This window comes from Papio anubis, chromosome 14 (assembly GCF_008728515.1).
Source record: "Papio anubis isolate 15944 chromosome 14, Panubis1.0, whole genome shotgun sequence".
In the NCBI taxonomy this organism is placed as follows: domain Eukaryota; kingdom Metazoa; phylum Chordata; class Mammalia; order Primates; family Cercopithecidae; genus Papio; species Papio anubis.
Genome location: NC_044989.1, coordinates 8,245,436 through 8,257,611, shown reverse-complemented (window position 1 = coordinate 8,257,611; position 12,176 = coordinate 8,245,436). Strand labels below are relative to the sequence as shown.

The 12,176-nt window shown below is 46.1% G+C and overlaps 1 long non-coding RNA gene across 3 annotated transcripts in view; it reads left to right on the top strand.

Annotated features, from left to right (window-relative positions):
• Positions 1–8,604, top strand: part of LOC110741012 — a 37,533-nt gene extending 28,929 nt beyond the window's left edge. For all 3 annotated transcript variants that reach the window (XR_002516500.2, XR_002516499.2, XR_002516498.2), the window contains 2 exons: positions 6,769–7,027; positions 7,358–8,604. This is a non-coding gene — a long non-coding RNA (uncharacterized LOC110741012). The remainder of the gene's footprint in view (positions 1–6,768; positions 7,028–7,357) is intronic.
• Positions 8,605–12,176: the final 3,572 nt, after the last annotated feature.

Below are 12,176 nucleotides of genomic sequence, written 5' to 3'. Positions count from 1 at the left end.
AGCTGAATGAGTGCTGGCTCTGACAGCTGTGACTATGTAATGTGGTCTGGTCCCAGCTGTTGATGGATGGTCTCAGGCAGAGGGTCTTGCCTGGTATCTCTCCTTTAGCCACTTTCAGCCCTGTGTTGGGACCACAGGTTATGTGGCTCTGCTTTCTTAAATACCTCTGGGTCTTTGGGAACTTGGAAACGACCAAAGCTCCTCCACTTCTTATGGGAGACTCCTAGGCCCATGAATGTCTTCTTTTGAGAAGTGTCTCATGCCAAGGAGCCCCAGAAGGCTGTCCTGAGCCCACCTGCCTGGACATACACCTCCCCTAGGGCTCTGGGCTCCTACTGCTCACTGGGACCCCCTGGAGCTACACCCGGGCCCTCCTGATGCTCAGATCTTCTGGAAACACCTCCACTGTCTGCTTCCAGCTGTCTGGACTCTCTGGCTTCCCCTCTGGTTCTCTTCTTTCTTGTCCTGTCTGAGAATCTTTGTCTAGTCCCAAGTTATTTTTGTTTTGTTTTGTTTTATTTTGTTGAGACAGAGTCTCGCTTTGTCGCCCAGACTGGAGTGCAGTGGCCAGATCTCAGCTCACTGCAAGCTCCGCCTCCCGGGTTCACGCCATTCTCCTGCCTCAGCCTCCTGAGTAGCTGGGACTACAGGCGCCCGCCACCTCGCCCAGCTAGCTTTTTGTATTTTTTAGTAGAGACGGGGTTTCACCGTGTTCGCCAGGATGGTCTCGATCTCCTGACCTCGTGATCTGCCCGTCTCGGCCTCCCAAAGTGCTGGGATTACAGGCTTGAGCCACCGCGCCCGGCCTCCCGTTATTTTTATGTCTACTGTCTGAAACTATTATGTCTTCTATAAAGTCCAGAAGTGTATTTTCATTTTAAAAGTCCAATAATTAGCTCTTTTCTTTCCTTTTGCATTACTACGGCAGTGCTCCCTCTAAGGCCAAGGCTGTCTCCATGTCTGGCTGCTCAAAAGGAGTCAGGGCCATGAGAAATTTGGAGAAAGCCCCTTTGGTCAAACCGGGGGATTGATGGAGAGAAACTGTGCCCTCCCGTCATCACAGTCATGGGCTTGTGTGTTCCACTGCGGCCTGGCCTCTTCCCACATATTGGATCTCACCTTCTCCCACCAAGCTTCCATGCCACTCCACTCAGCCCAGCCAAGCTGCTTATAGTAGCTTGAGTGGGATCTTCTGTTACCTCTACCCGGAAGGCCCATCTTCCAACCGCTTGCTGTCTACCCCCAAAGAACTAGCAAGTTTTACAGAACTTGCTTCTGTAAAATAATTGATCTTACTTTCCTTTGAACCACCCCTGTATATGTCAGAGCCAAGCAGAAAATGTAAGAAAAAAAATCTCTTTACAAAAGAAACAAAAGTATAACAAATTTGGAGCAACTGTAACAAAATGGTATAATATCTTCATGGGGAAAATGATAAAAACCCACCTGGAAGGACAAGAATGGAGACCTATGGCGTTGGTGGATTGAAAGACTTATTTTCGTAAAGCTGTTGGTCTTTCCAAATAACCTGTAATTCAAATGCAATTTAAATCCAAGTCATTGTAATACCTTTATTCATAGGTCCAAATAAAATTATAAAAAATGTATATAGTAGAATAAAGGCAAGAATAGCCAAGATGATTACAAAGGAAAAGGATAAGAGAGATTTTTCTCTATCAGACATCAAGACATGTTATAAAGCAATAGGGACAGAAGCAGGGTGGGCCAGCACAGGGGTGGCCAGGCAGGTGGAGGAAGAGCACACAAGAGCCACATGTGGGAGTCTGTGACGTGAAAGGGAGGCGTGGGAGATGAGCTCGGCGGCTTGGACTATTAATAAATGATATTGCCATCACTGTCTTTGCTTATGGACAACATAGATCGCTATTAACTCAGATCACATACAAAACAGATATCCCAGGAGGACTCAGTGTCTAAATTTGAAAAATAAAAAATGTAAAATTACAGAAGAAGATATGGAGAGAACTTTCTGAAACAAGACGCAATTAGCCAATATCAATATTTAAACTCTCTCCATGATCGACGACTCTATAAAAGTGTTAATTTTTAACCAATATCAAAAGTTTAGGACTTAAATGTAAAGAACTACAAGTGAAAAAGAAAAAAATGCAGTGGAAAATGGGTAAAGGATATGAAGTCATCTCATGGATGAGAAACACACAGTTGCTAGTAAACGTACACATAAGTGTTCACTTTTCCTTGTATATCTAAATTGCATATGAAATCAAGATACCAAAACTTAAAGTCATGAGGGAAGTTGGCAAAAATTTAAAGTATGATTGTATCAAGTTTTTGCACAAATATGGGCATTACACATTGTTGGAGGAGGTTTAAATTTGCAGAGCTACTTGGGAGAGCAATTTGACAATATCCAGTAAAATTAAAAACATGCAGGCCCAGCTACTCTGCAATATCATTTCTAGGCGTACAGTTTAGAATAACATTCCAACAAATGCATACAAACTCATGGACAAAGATGTTAATTGTAGCATTGTTTCTAATAGCAAACTATTTGAAATAGCCTACATGTCCTTTAATAGAGAAATGGACAAATGAAATGTGGTATTTTCACAAGATGGAATACTGCACAGTTATTAAAAGGACGGAAATAGATCTGTGTATGTCAATATGAACAGATACTCAGAACTACAGTGATAAGTGAAAAAACAAGTTGAATAGAACTTTGAGTGTGATATTCATGCAAATTAAGCACACACAAAACGATGCATACATATATGGATACATATATATGCATGTGAACATAAAAAGATTAGGAGGGAGGTTGTTTCAGAAAAGAAAGTGAGGCAGACAAGCTCAATAGTCCTGGAACTGGTTGAAAAGTCACTTCTGCCTTTTTTTTTTTTTTTTGAGGTGGAGTCTTGCTGTGTTGCCCAGGCTGGAGTGCAGTGGCACAATCTCGGCTCATTGCAAGTTCCGCCTCCCAGGTTCACACTATTCTCCTGCCTCAGCCTCCCAAGTAGCTGGGACTACAGGCGCCTGCCACCACGCCCGGCTAGTTTTTTGTATTTTTAGCCGAGATGGGGTTTCACTGTGTTAGCCAAGATGTTCTCGATCTCCTGACCTCGTGATCCGCCCACCTCGGCCTCCCAAAGTGCTGGGATTCCAGGCGTGAGCCACCGCGCCCGGCCGGCTTCTGCTTTATGTGTGATTAGTTCTCTACCCTCATCTCTTTTTCTCCCTCTTTCCTTCTTACTTCCTCTCTCTCTCTTTTTCTTCTTCTTCCTCCTCTTTTAATAGATACTATATCCATATTACTTCTGTAATTCAAAATGTGTTTACATAAAAATATTTCATGCAAATTAGAGAAAATGTAAATAAGGTCATCCCTTGGTATCCATGGAGGATTAGTTCCAGGATCCCCCAACATACCAAAATCCTCAGATGCTCCAGTCCCCGATATAAAACTCGGCAGTATTTGCATATAACCTACACATGTCCTCCCCTCTACTTTAAATAATCTCTAGATTACTTATAATACCAACCTAAATGCTGTGTAACTAGTTCTTAAACTGTATTGTTTAGGGAATAATGACAGGGAAAAAAGTGTACGTATTTAGTGCAGATGCAACCATCGTAGTTCTAACTACATTTTTGATCCTGGGTTAATTAAATCTGTAAAGATTTGGGAACCCGTGGATAGGGATGGCCCATTGTAATTGTTAATTCTGGATGTTGAGAATATGGGTATTTGTTATATTAGTCTTTGTACTTTTTAGTATTTTAAACTTTCCTAAAAATAAGTAATATACACTCGTAAACATTCAGAAAGTTAAAAATATACATAAAGAATCCTTTGAGAAAATGAGACGGTATCTTGGAATTTCATTGACCTGCAGTCCCCATTCCTGAATTTCCATTCTGCTCACTGCCATCCTCTAAATTAGCATGGACAGCTGTCCTGAGGTGAGTGCGATTGTTCCTCTGGGTGACTGTGTGTCATCCAAAGTGCATGGCTCACTATCATCTGCCATAACCTGCTCTGCCCAAGGGCGACCACAGCACCTGGAGGATTAATCCACGGTGCCTCCAACAGATGTCACACACCCAGATGTCCATGTGATTCGGCTGGTTTCTGTCAAATCCCTACCACATGCCGGGCCCCAGCTGGAAACAGCAGTCCAAAGATAAGTGAGACTTGGTCCCTGCCCTCAATAAGCTCACTGTCTGGGACAGCGTTTCTTGGACTGGAGTAATGAAGCAACTCCTTTGAAAAGGGGAAAAAAACTTCAGTCCCCTGGTGTTGTTTTAAAAATGTTCTATTTATGCAAAAACACAACTAGGAGTCAACCTTTTTCGGTGTGTAGTTCTACATGTTTACAAAACTAGAGAGTTTTTCTAATGAAGTATGCACCAAACCCAAACCCACTGCCGTTGGAGTTTACGATGATGCTTTGTTGACCCGGCTGTGTCCCGGTGCTGGTGGCCAGGCCAGGCCTGGTGGAGCCAGCCTCGTACACTGCCCTGTCTCTGGAGACTCACTTCTCCCACCGGAGTCCTCCACGTGAACTTCTGTGAAGCTTTCATTCACGCTGTGCTTTGTGGGGCCATCTGACCTTTTGCTTGGCTCAACTTCACTCTTCGTGTATCAAGTCGCCTCTATTCTTTTCTCCTAGGCTTCACCCATTAAAGCAGAGTTCTGCGGCACCAACACCCCCATAAGCACAGAAGCAAACACAGGCACTAAGACGGAGGCTTGTTAGGAGGTGAACTAGGTGGTGCAAAATAGGCATAGAGCGGCGTTTCCTCTAAGACGATTATCACGAGGAAAACAGTCAACTTTTAACTTTCCAAGGAAGAGCTGCAGATTTGACAATACATCCTGGGATCTGAGTTTGAGAAACACCAATCTAGTGACTCTGTCTCACATTCTCTGAGTCGATTCCCATTTCCAACACTCTGCTTCCTTGTCCGTTTGCTTGCTATGTGACACGTCTCAAGGGTTTCGAGAACTGTGGTCCATACCTGGGTTCTGAGCACCCATCTCGAGTCACCTGTGCGGTCCCTTGGCCTGTGTTCTTCCCTTCATGTGAGTGCTTCTATCCACGTGGGGCTACTGAAATTCCCTCCTTCTTCAGGAGGACCATTTCGGATTTGACTTCTTTCATGAAGTCCTCTTAACCGTCCTTGTTCTTCTCTATCCTGGTAATGGCCTTGAATGGCTTCTTGGGGTCCATCCATCTTAGTCGCTGTGTTAACCTCCCCCCCAGGGACTTGCTTGGAATCCCCTGCACGCCACTGTGCCTGGCAGAGTGTTCTGAACTCACCGGTTGCTCTGCACATCTTTGGAGTTAAGTTGGATTTGGGAGACTGTCCTGTGTCATGGATCCACCATGGAGCTGGTGAATGCTGTTGTGGGACAGGTGTTGGGGTGCTGCCATCATGTCCCTAGGTGGAGCTGCAGAAGGCTTTGCAAGACTGATGTGGTGATGAACACCCAGGACAATTCTTGAATGGAGGTAGATTCTGGCACAAGCTGTGTGCGTGCATGTGTGTGTGTGTGTGTGCATGTGTGTGAGAATATGTGGGAGTGTTTGTGACTGTGTGTGTGTTTAACCACATCCTGGAGGTCAGTGTCCCTGTAAGGCAAAGTGAGAATAACAGTGAGGTTTCTTTCCCACAGGGAGGTGCCCACACCCAGTTACCCTCAGACTCCTTTTCTATCCTGTCTCCTTCTTCCTAAGGGTCAGCGGAGAATAAAAGGGGTGGTAGAAGCTCCCCAGAATCTCCTCTTCCTGGCAGCGTCATTTACAATGAATTGTGTGAAATGATTTACTTGGTGAACTATTTTAGGACAGCGTCCTTTGATGTAGGATGCCCTAATCTCACCCTCAGGGCGTTAAGTGCCTCTCACTCTCAATTGGTGCGATTATATCTCATGCCATTCACTATCCTCCAGGGTTTTATTTTATTTTATTTTTGTACTGGTATAAAGAAATCAATGATTCAAGGCAATTGCTTTGATCCTAACGAGCTGCAGGTTTGTGGTGGAAAACCTTAGCTGTGCAGTTCTCTGCGGGCTCCGGCCCTCCCAGCGTGGATGCAGCCCTTCCTGGGCCACCATGGCCACTGCGCTGTTGTGTGCAGCAGTGTTGCGGCTCCCCTGTGAACACAGAGCCTTCTGCGGGCTGCGGTGGAATTCCCACAGGCGACCCCTTTGTGTGAGAAGGTTGCTGTGGCCTCAGCTAAGTGGACAGCTAAGTGGACACTCGAGCTCATCTGCACCTCCTTGAAAGGGCTGGGCAGATGGATTTGCTCCAAGCCTTTGAGAGCCATCCCCACGGAGGGCTTCCTACAACACCACTCACACCGGTGGGGAGGAAGGAAGTGGAGGGTCACTTGGGATCTGTATAAATTAACATTTATGTCATATTAATGAGGTGCTAATTGCTCTTGCAATCTTTTTAATGATTAATCCAGTCCTGTTTGCATTGTCTTGTTCCCAGCCTAATACCTTCTAGCTTCTCTATTGTTGTCAAAGTAATTATCATTGCTTCCGTGAACAAGGATCATGTTTTGCATCTGCTCCTATGACACACTGGTGTCTTTCAGAGTGGCAAGATTGTGTCAAGATTGTTAGGGTCATTTAAAAAATTACAGTCTCTCCCAAAGATAGGGATGTTTGCAAGGGACTCGGCAGTTCACATCATGTGGAGTGTGCGTGGTGCTGTTAGCCCGCGGGAAGCTGTGAACGCACTAATTCCACCATAGATTCTCTTCCTCGTTCAGTTTCCTGTCACCTCTCTGTGCTGACTAAATGATGAGCCGTGCCCATGCCACATGGGGCCAAACTGGAGCCTGAGGCAAGAGGAAGCACATGCACCCCCATGAGTACTTGCCAGAATGTCCTCTGTATTCTGAACAAAGCAGAAAACGTGAACAGAACCTCTGGAATCAAAACCCATGACTAGATATGAAGCCCAGTGTTGTTCTATCCGCACATGATATGGTTTGGATGGTTGTCCCTGCTCAAATCTCACGTTGAAAGGTAATCTCCAGTGTTGGAGGTGGGTCTGGTGGGAGGTGCTTGGGTCATGGGGGAGGATCCCTCAGGGCTTGGGGCTGTCTTCCTGATAGTGAGTGAGTTCTCATGAGATCTGGTTGTTTATGTATGTGGCACTTCCACCCTAGCCCTTGCTCCTGCTTTTCCCATGTAAGGGGCCTGCTCCCCCTTCTTCTTCTGCCACAAGTCAACGCTCCCTGAGGCCTCCCTGCAGCTGAGCAGAGGCCAGCACCATGCTTGTACAGCCTGCAGAACCAGGAGCCAATCAAACCTCTTTTCTTTATAAATTAACCAGTTCTGGGTATTTCATTACAGTGATGCAAAAACAGCCTAACACAGCATGCCACTGTGAACCCTCATGGAGTAGTCCCATGGGGACAGGGAGGCCATGGCGCCCAGGAACCACAGCTGATTGGAAACAGACAAGCAAACAAACACCTTGGCTTTATTTAAAATGTTGATACTTTGTTCATCATGAATTTTTTGCTTTAATTTTTATTTTTAAAAATATTGCGTTAACCATCCCCTCTTTTGGTTCCCCCTCCCCACTATGAGTTCAAAAATACTACTGGATAGAAAGAGTAAGATTTGGTGTTCAGTAGCACAATGGGAAGAATATAGTAACCAATAATTTATGGTATATTTCAAAAACTCAAAAATAACTCAGATATTGTATATTTCAAAAATATATTTCAATAAAAACTAGAAAGAAACTAAAATTCCAATTTCAAAAATTGGAACGTTCCTAACACAAAGAAATAAGTGCTTGAGGGATGGATACCACAATTGCCCTGATTAGATCATCGCACATAGTATGCTTCTATTAATAGTAAAATACCACACATTCCATAAATATGTACAACTATTATGTATCCATAATAGTTAAGAAAACAAATGTTGCATGAAAATATTATTTATCTTGATGATGGAGATTTTTGGCTCTCCTTAAATTGTGTCTCGGTTGGTTTACCCTCATCCTGGGTATCCCTGAGCCATTTAATGGGTGACTGTGGATTTCACAGCCAGGACGCTAGCCTTGCTGTAGACAGTACTGTTAAAGGAGCTTGGGAGTCTGGGTCTGACCTGGATTTCCCACCTTCCTATGCATTTGAGAAAAGTTCTAGCATTTTCATTATCTTCAACATTAAGGGACATTACTAGTTAGCTGGTGGTAAGGTGTTTATAGGAGTATATCTTCTTAGATATAGGTGGGGTATTATATAGAACACAAATAATTCTTCAGATAAAACTTGAGGAATTTGCACCCAAGCACTGTTCAGGATGGATTGTGGACTTTGGATTCAGAAAATCTGTGGAGTTTATGTGGCTCTTCCACGTTTTAGGTGCATGATCTTAGATAAATTTTTCAAAATCTTTGAGTCTCAGTTTTCTTATCAGTAAATGAAAATAATGGCTATTTATAGGGTGGTTATAAGGATTCAATAAAACAATCTGTGTAAAGTATCTGGCATGCATTAGGCCCTCTATAAATGTTTCATATCCCACTTCTTCGGAAAAGAAAACTTTGTTTTTCAGAAATAAATTCTCAAGTTAGTGCCCTAGCCAATGGTCCTTTGGTCTTTTATTTGTTCGGTCACATGATCAGTGGATTCCAGTTGCTGAAGGTCACTGTTTCCCCAAGCTGAGAAGCCAGGGATACCAGCATGGTCTCTTGCTACCGTGGGAACTCAGGCCCAGGAGAAATCTCACTCAGTTATTCCTGGAAGGACCGAGGGGCTCCCATATGGATGCGTGGCAGTTCCTCCTCTCTTCCTATGTGGCATCCTCTTTGCCCCCTGCTTTCTTAGTCAAGCTCCTTCGGGAGACCCATGACGTGGCACCCATGAAGGCACCATGAGGGCGGCACCTATGTGCCATGACGTGGCAGTCCCAGAGGCACCATGAGGTGGCACCTCCCACTGTTGCACATGGACGTGGCACCCAGAGGCACCATGAGGCGGCACCATGTGCCATGACGTGGCACCCAGAGGCACCATGAGGCGGCACCGTGAGGCACCATGCTGCACAGGGAGAGCCCCAGCCATGAGGTGGCACCGATGTGAAGCCGTCCACCGTGTGTCCAAGCCACCCCGTGCTCTTTGCAGATGGCGGGCGCTGCTTTCTCAGTTTGGGACTGGGCATGAAAGCGATGTTGCTGACTCCAAGCTCATCCCTTCTTGCCGTGTTCCCCTTGGGGCAGGCTGACTGTTCCAACCTCCATTTCCAACCCCCTTTGCCTTGGCTGCCTCCCAGCTGGGGGTGGCCCTGTGCATACAGCTGGTCAAAGAGACGTAAGAAAGCACAGTTTGCTTAGAGTTCCTGAAAACTTCTACTACAGGGTTTGTTTCCTCTCTTCTGATGAAAGAGAGGCAGATGTGATAGGTGGAGCAGTTCCTACTACTGGAGACCTTGAGGGAGAGGCCAAGATGGTCTCAGAGACCTCAGCATTGGGCCACTAAACCGAAAAATAAGTCCCTTATTTGTTTAAGCCACTGTGGTTAGGTTTTTCTGTCACTTTCAGCCCCAAGCCTTACTCGCGGGTCCGCCACCCCCTCCTGTGGTCCCGGGGACCCTCAGGAACTGCGGAGGGTGAAGATGTGCCAAGGCCACTCTGTACTGGGGTTGCCCATTCCCCTGTGAACTCACTGCACTGTGACTTGAAGAATCTTGTGTTCCTGGCCTTCCATAACCTTAGGAGGAGTCTCCCAGGAGGCTTTCTGTTTCTGGTGCAGATGGAGTTCCAGAGAGTCCCTCCACGGTTCAGCCAGACCTGCCCAGACACCTCAATCAGGATTGCAAGTTTTGCCTGGGCTCCCATGGGGCCTCCTGCTTCTGGAAATGCATCATGAAGCTCTTGACTGAGAAAGGGGATGGTTTTTGCAGAGTAAATACCTGAAAAGGAAAGCAAGGTGGGCTTCTCCGACGCCATCAGTAAGATGCTAAACTATGGCCATTTTTCTAAGAATTTAAAAAAAATTTACCCCATCCCTTTAAGGTATATGATGGAATGACATAATGACGTGTGATAATTTGTGTAAAATTGAGGGAAAGGGCATTGCAGAGATGACAGAAGTACATGAGCTGTGATTTTCAAGGGAGGTACCTTCCAAATGAATTAGGCACAGTGGAGAATGTTCACGTCTTCTCTGCTTTCCCACGAGGCCAAGGTGCTGCTATGCAGGTGTGAGTCCAGGTCCTAAGACTGCTCTTTCTGTAATCCCCCCTTCTTTGGCTCCCTGGCACTGCCTGGTCCTGGGGTCCCTCTGGACCCTCTGTTCCTCCTTCTAGCAGGGTCCTGCTCATCAACAGTCATGGACAACTGACCTGATCACTAAAACCCACAACAGCAGGAATTATAGCTGGTATATATTCAGCTTCCCAAAGATCCTGTAAGTTTTAACTCCAAGGAGTGAATAGAATTTCAGGGCCCAGAATAGACTTGGTTTGGGATGGGGAGGCTGACGGGCACTGGTGATTGGTGGAAGAATGACATTTTTCATCAGAAGGTAAAATGCATAACCCTCTTCCAAAATCCTGGTTATATATAAGGGTGGCATATGTTTATCTAGAATAGCTTCTGAAGAATCTGCTTTTTAAAAAGCTTCAGACAAAAACAGTCATCTGTAGGTTGTGGCAACTGTGGGTATGCTAATTTTATAATGAGCCAGAAATTGATTGATGGGAGGCCAAACAATGATGGGGTAGAAAGAAGACATTTGGCTCCGAGACAGGAGCTGGCCACCCTCCTGTGAGTGACCTGGATGGCTAAGGGTATGGGAAGCAGGCAGCACAAACACAGTTGTCAGGGGGTGCTCCAGCCATCAAGGGCTGGAGTGAGGCTCAGCAGGGCAGGAGGTTGCACTCTGGCTGCACCTTCTAGGGTCAGACTTGACGGAGGGATTCTTGGATTAGGTGATGGAGAAATAGGAGCCTCCTGAGTGGAGGCAGCAGCCCCAATAATTCTGGCACAAGAGGCGCCCTGCTTTGCCCTCCAGAGAGCTCCAAGGGGAACACTCACTGATCTGGGAGAAGAGACCAAACAAGAAGAAGAATCCCATGCTTGGATTTCCCAGTTTCATTTGTATCCCTGTAGTTTGCCTACTGTGAGTCATGTGTTACTGAAATGCTACAGGAAGGATCAGTGCTGGCATCCTGGGCAGTGGGGTCTTTTCACTTTGGTGTTTCCAGGGGAAGCCTGGGTGCCTATGATGGCCACTCAGTAGTGTTTGCTGATTGACTGGAAAAACACCTTGGTGAGCCGAAGTGAGACAGAGTGCTGGAGTCTAAGAGAGGAGGAGCTGTTGTTCCTCCACGGTGGTGCTGAAGGGACTGGCCTCTGGTTTGGGTACTATCCTGCTGCAGGAGTCTCTTCTGTCCCAGGGTATATTCAATCCTCCTGTAACAAACTGGTGAGAGACACACATTTCACTTTCCGAGCTGGGCTTTTGCCTCTGTGGCTCCACGCCAACAGACAATTACAGCAGTGCAAGAGGGATGATTTGGGAACACTTTTCTCAGGGTTTGTTATGAGTTGGTCTTAGATGGGAACGTTTGGGCACCATGCCAAGTGTGGTTTGTTTGTTTGTTTTTTGAGACAGAGTCTCACTCTGTTGCCCAGGCTGGAGGGCAGTAGTGCCATCTCCACTCACTGGAACCTCGGCCTCCTGGGTTCAAGTGATTCTCCTGCCTCAGCCTCCTGAGTAGCTGGGATTACAGGTGCCCACCACCATGCCTGGCTAATTTTTGTGTTTTTAGTAGAGACGGGGTTTCCTCATGTTGGTCAGGCTGGTCTGGAACGCCTGACCTCAGATGATTTGCCCACCTCAGCCTCCCAAAGTGCTGAGATTACAGGTGTGAGCCACCACGCCTGGCCTAAGTATGGTTTTGAATACACTTGAATTTTTACTTTAATCTACTTTTTAAAATGGACCCCACTTGGCCGGGCGTGGTAGCTCACGCCTGTAATCCCAGCACTTTGAGAGGCCTAGGCAGGCGAATCACAAGGTCAGAAGTTCGAGACCAGCCTGGCCAACATAATGAAACCCTGTCTCTACTAAAAATACAAAAATTAGCTGGGTGTGGTGGTGCACACCTGTAGTCCCAGCTACTTGGGAGGCTGAGGCAGAAGAATCTC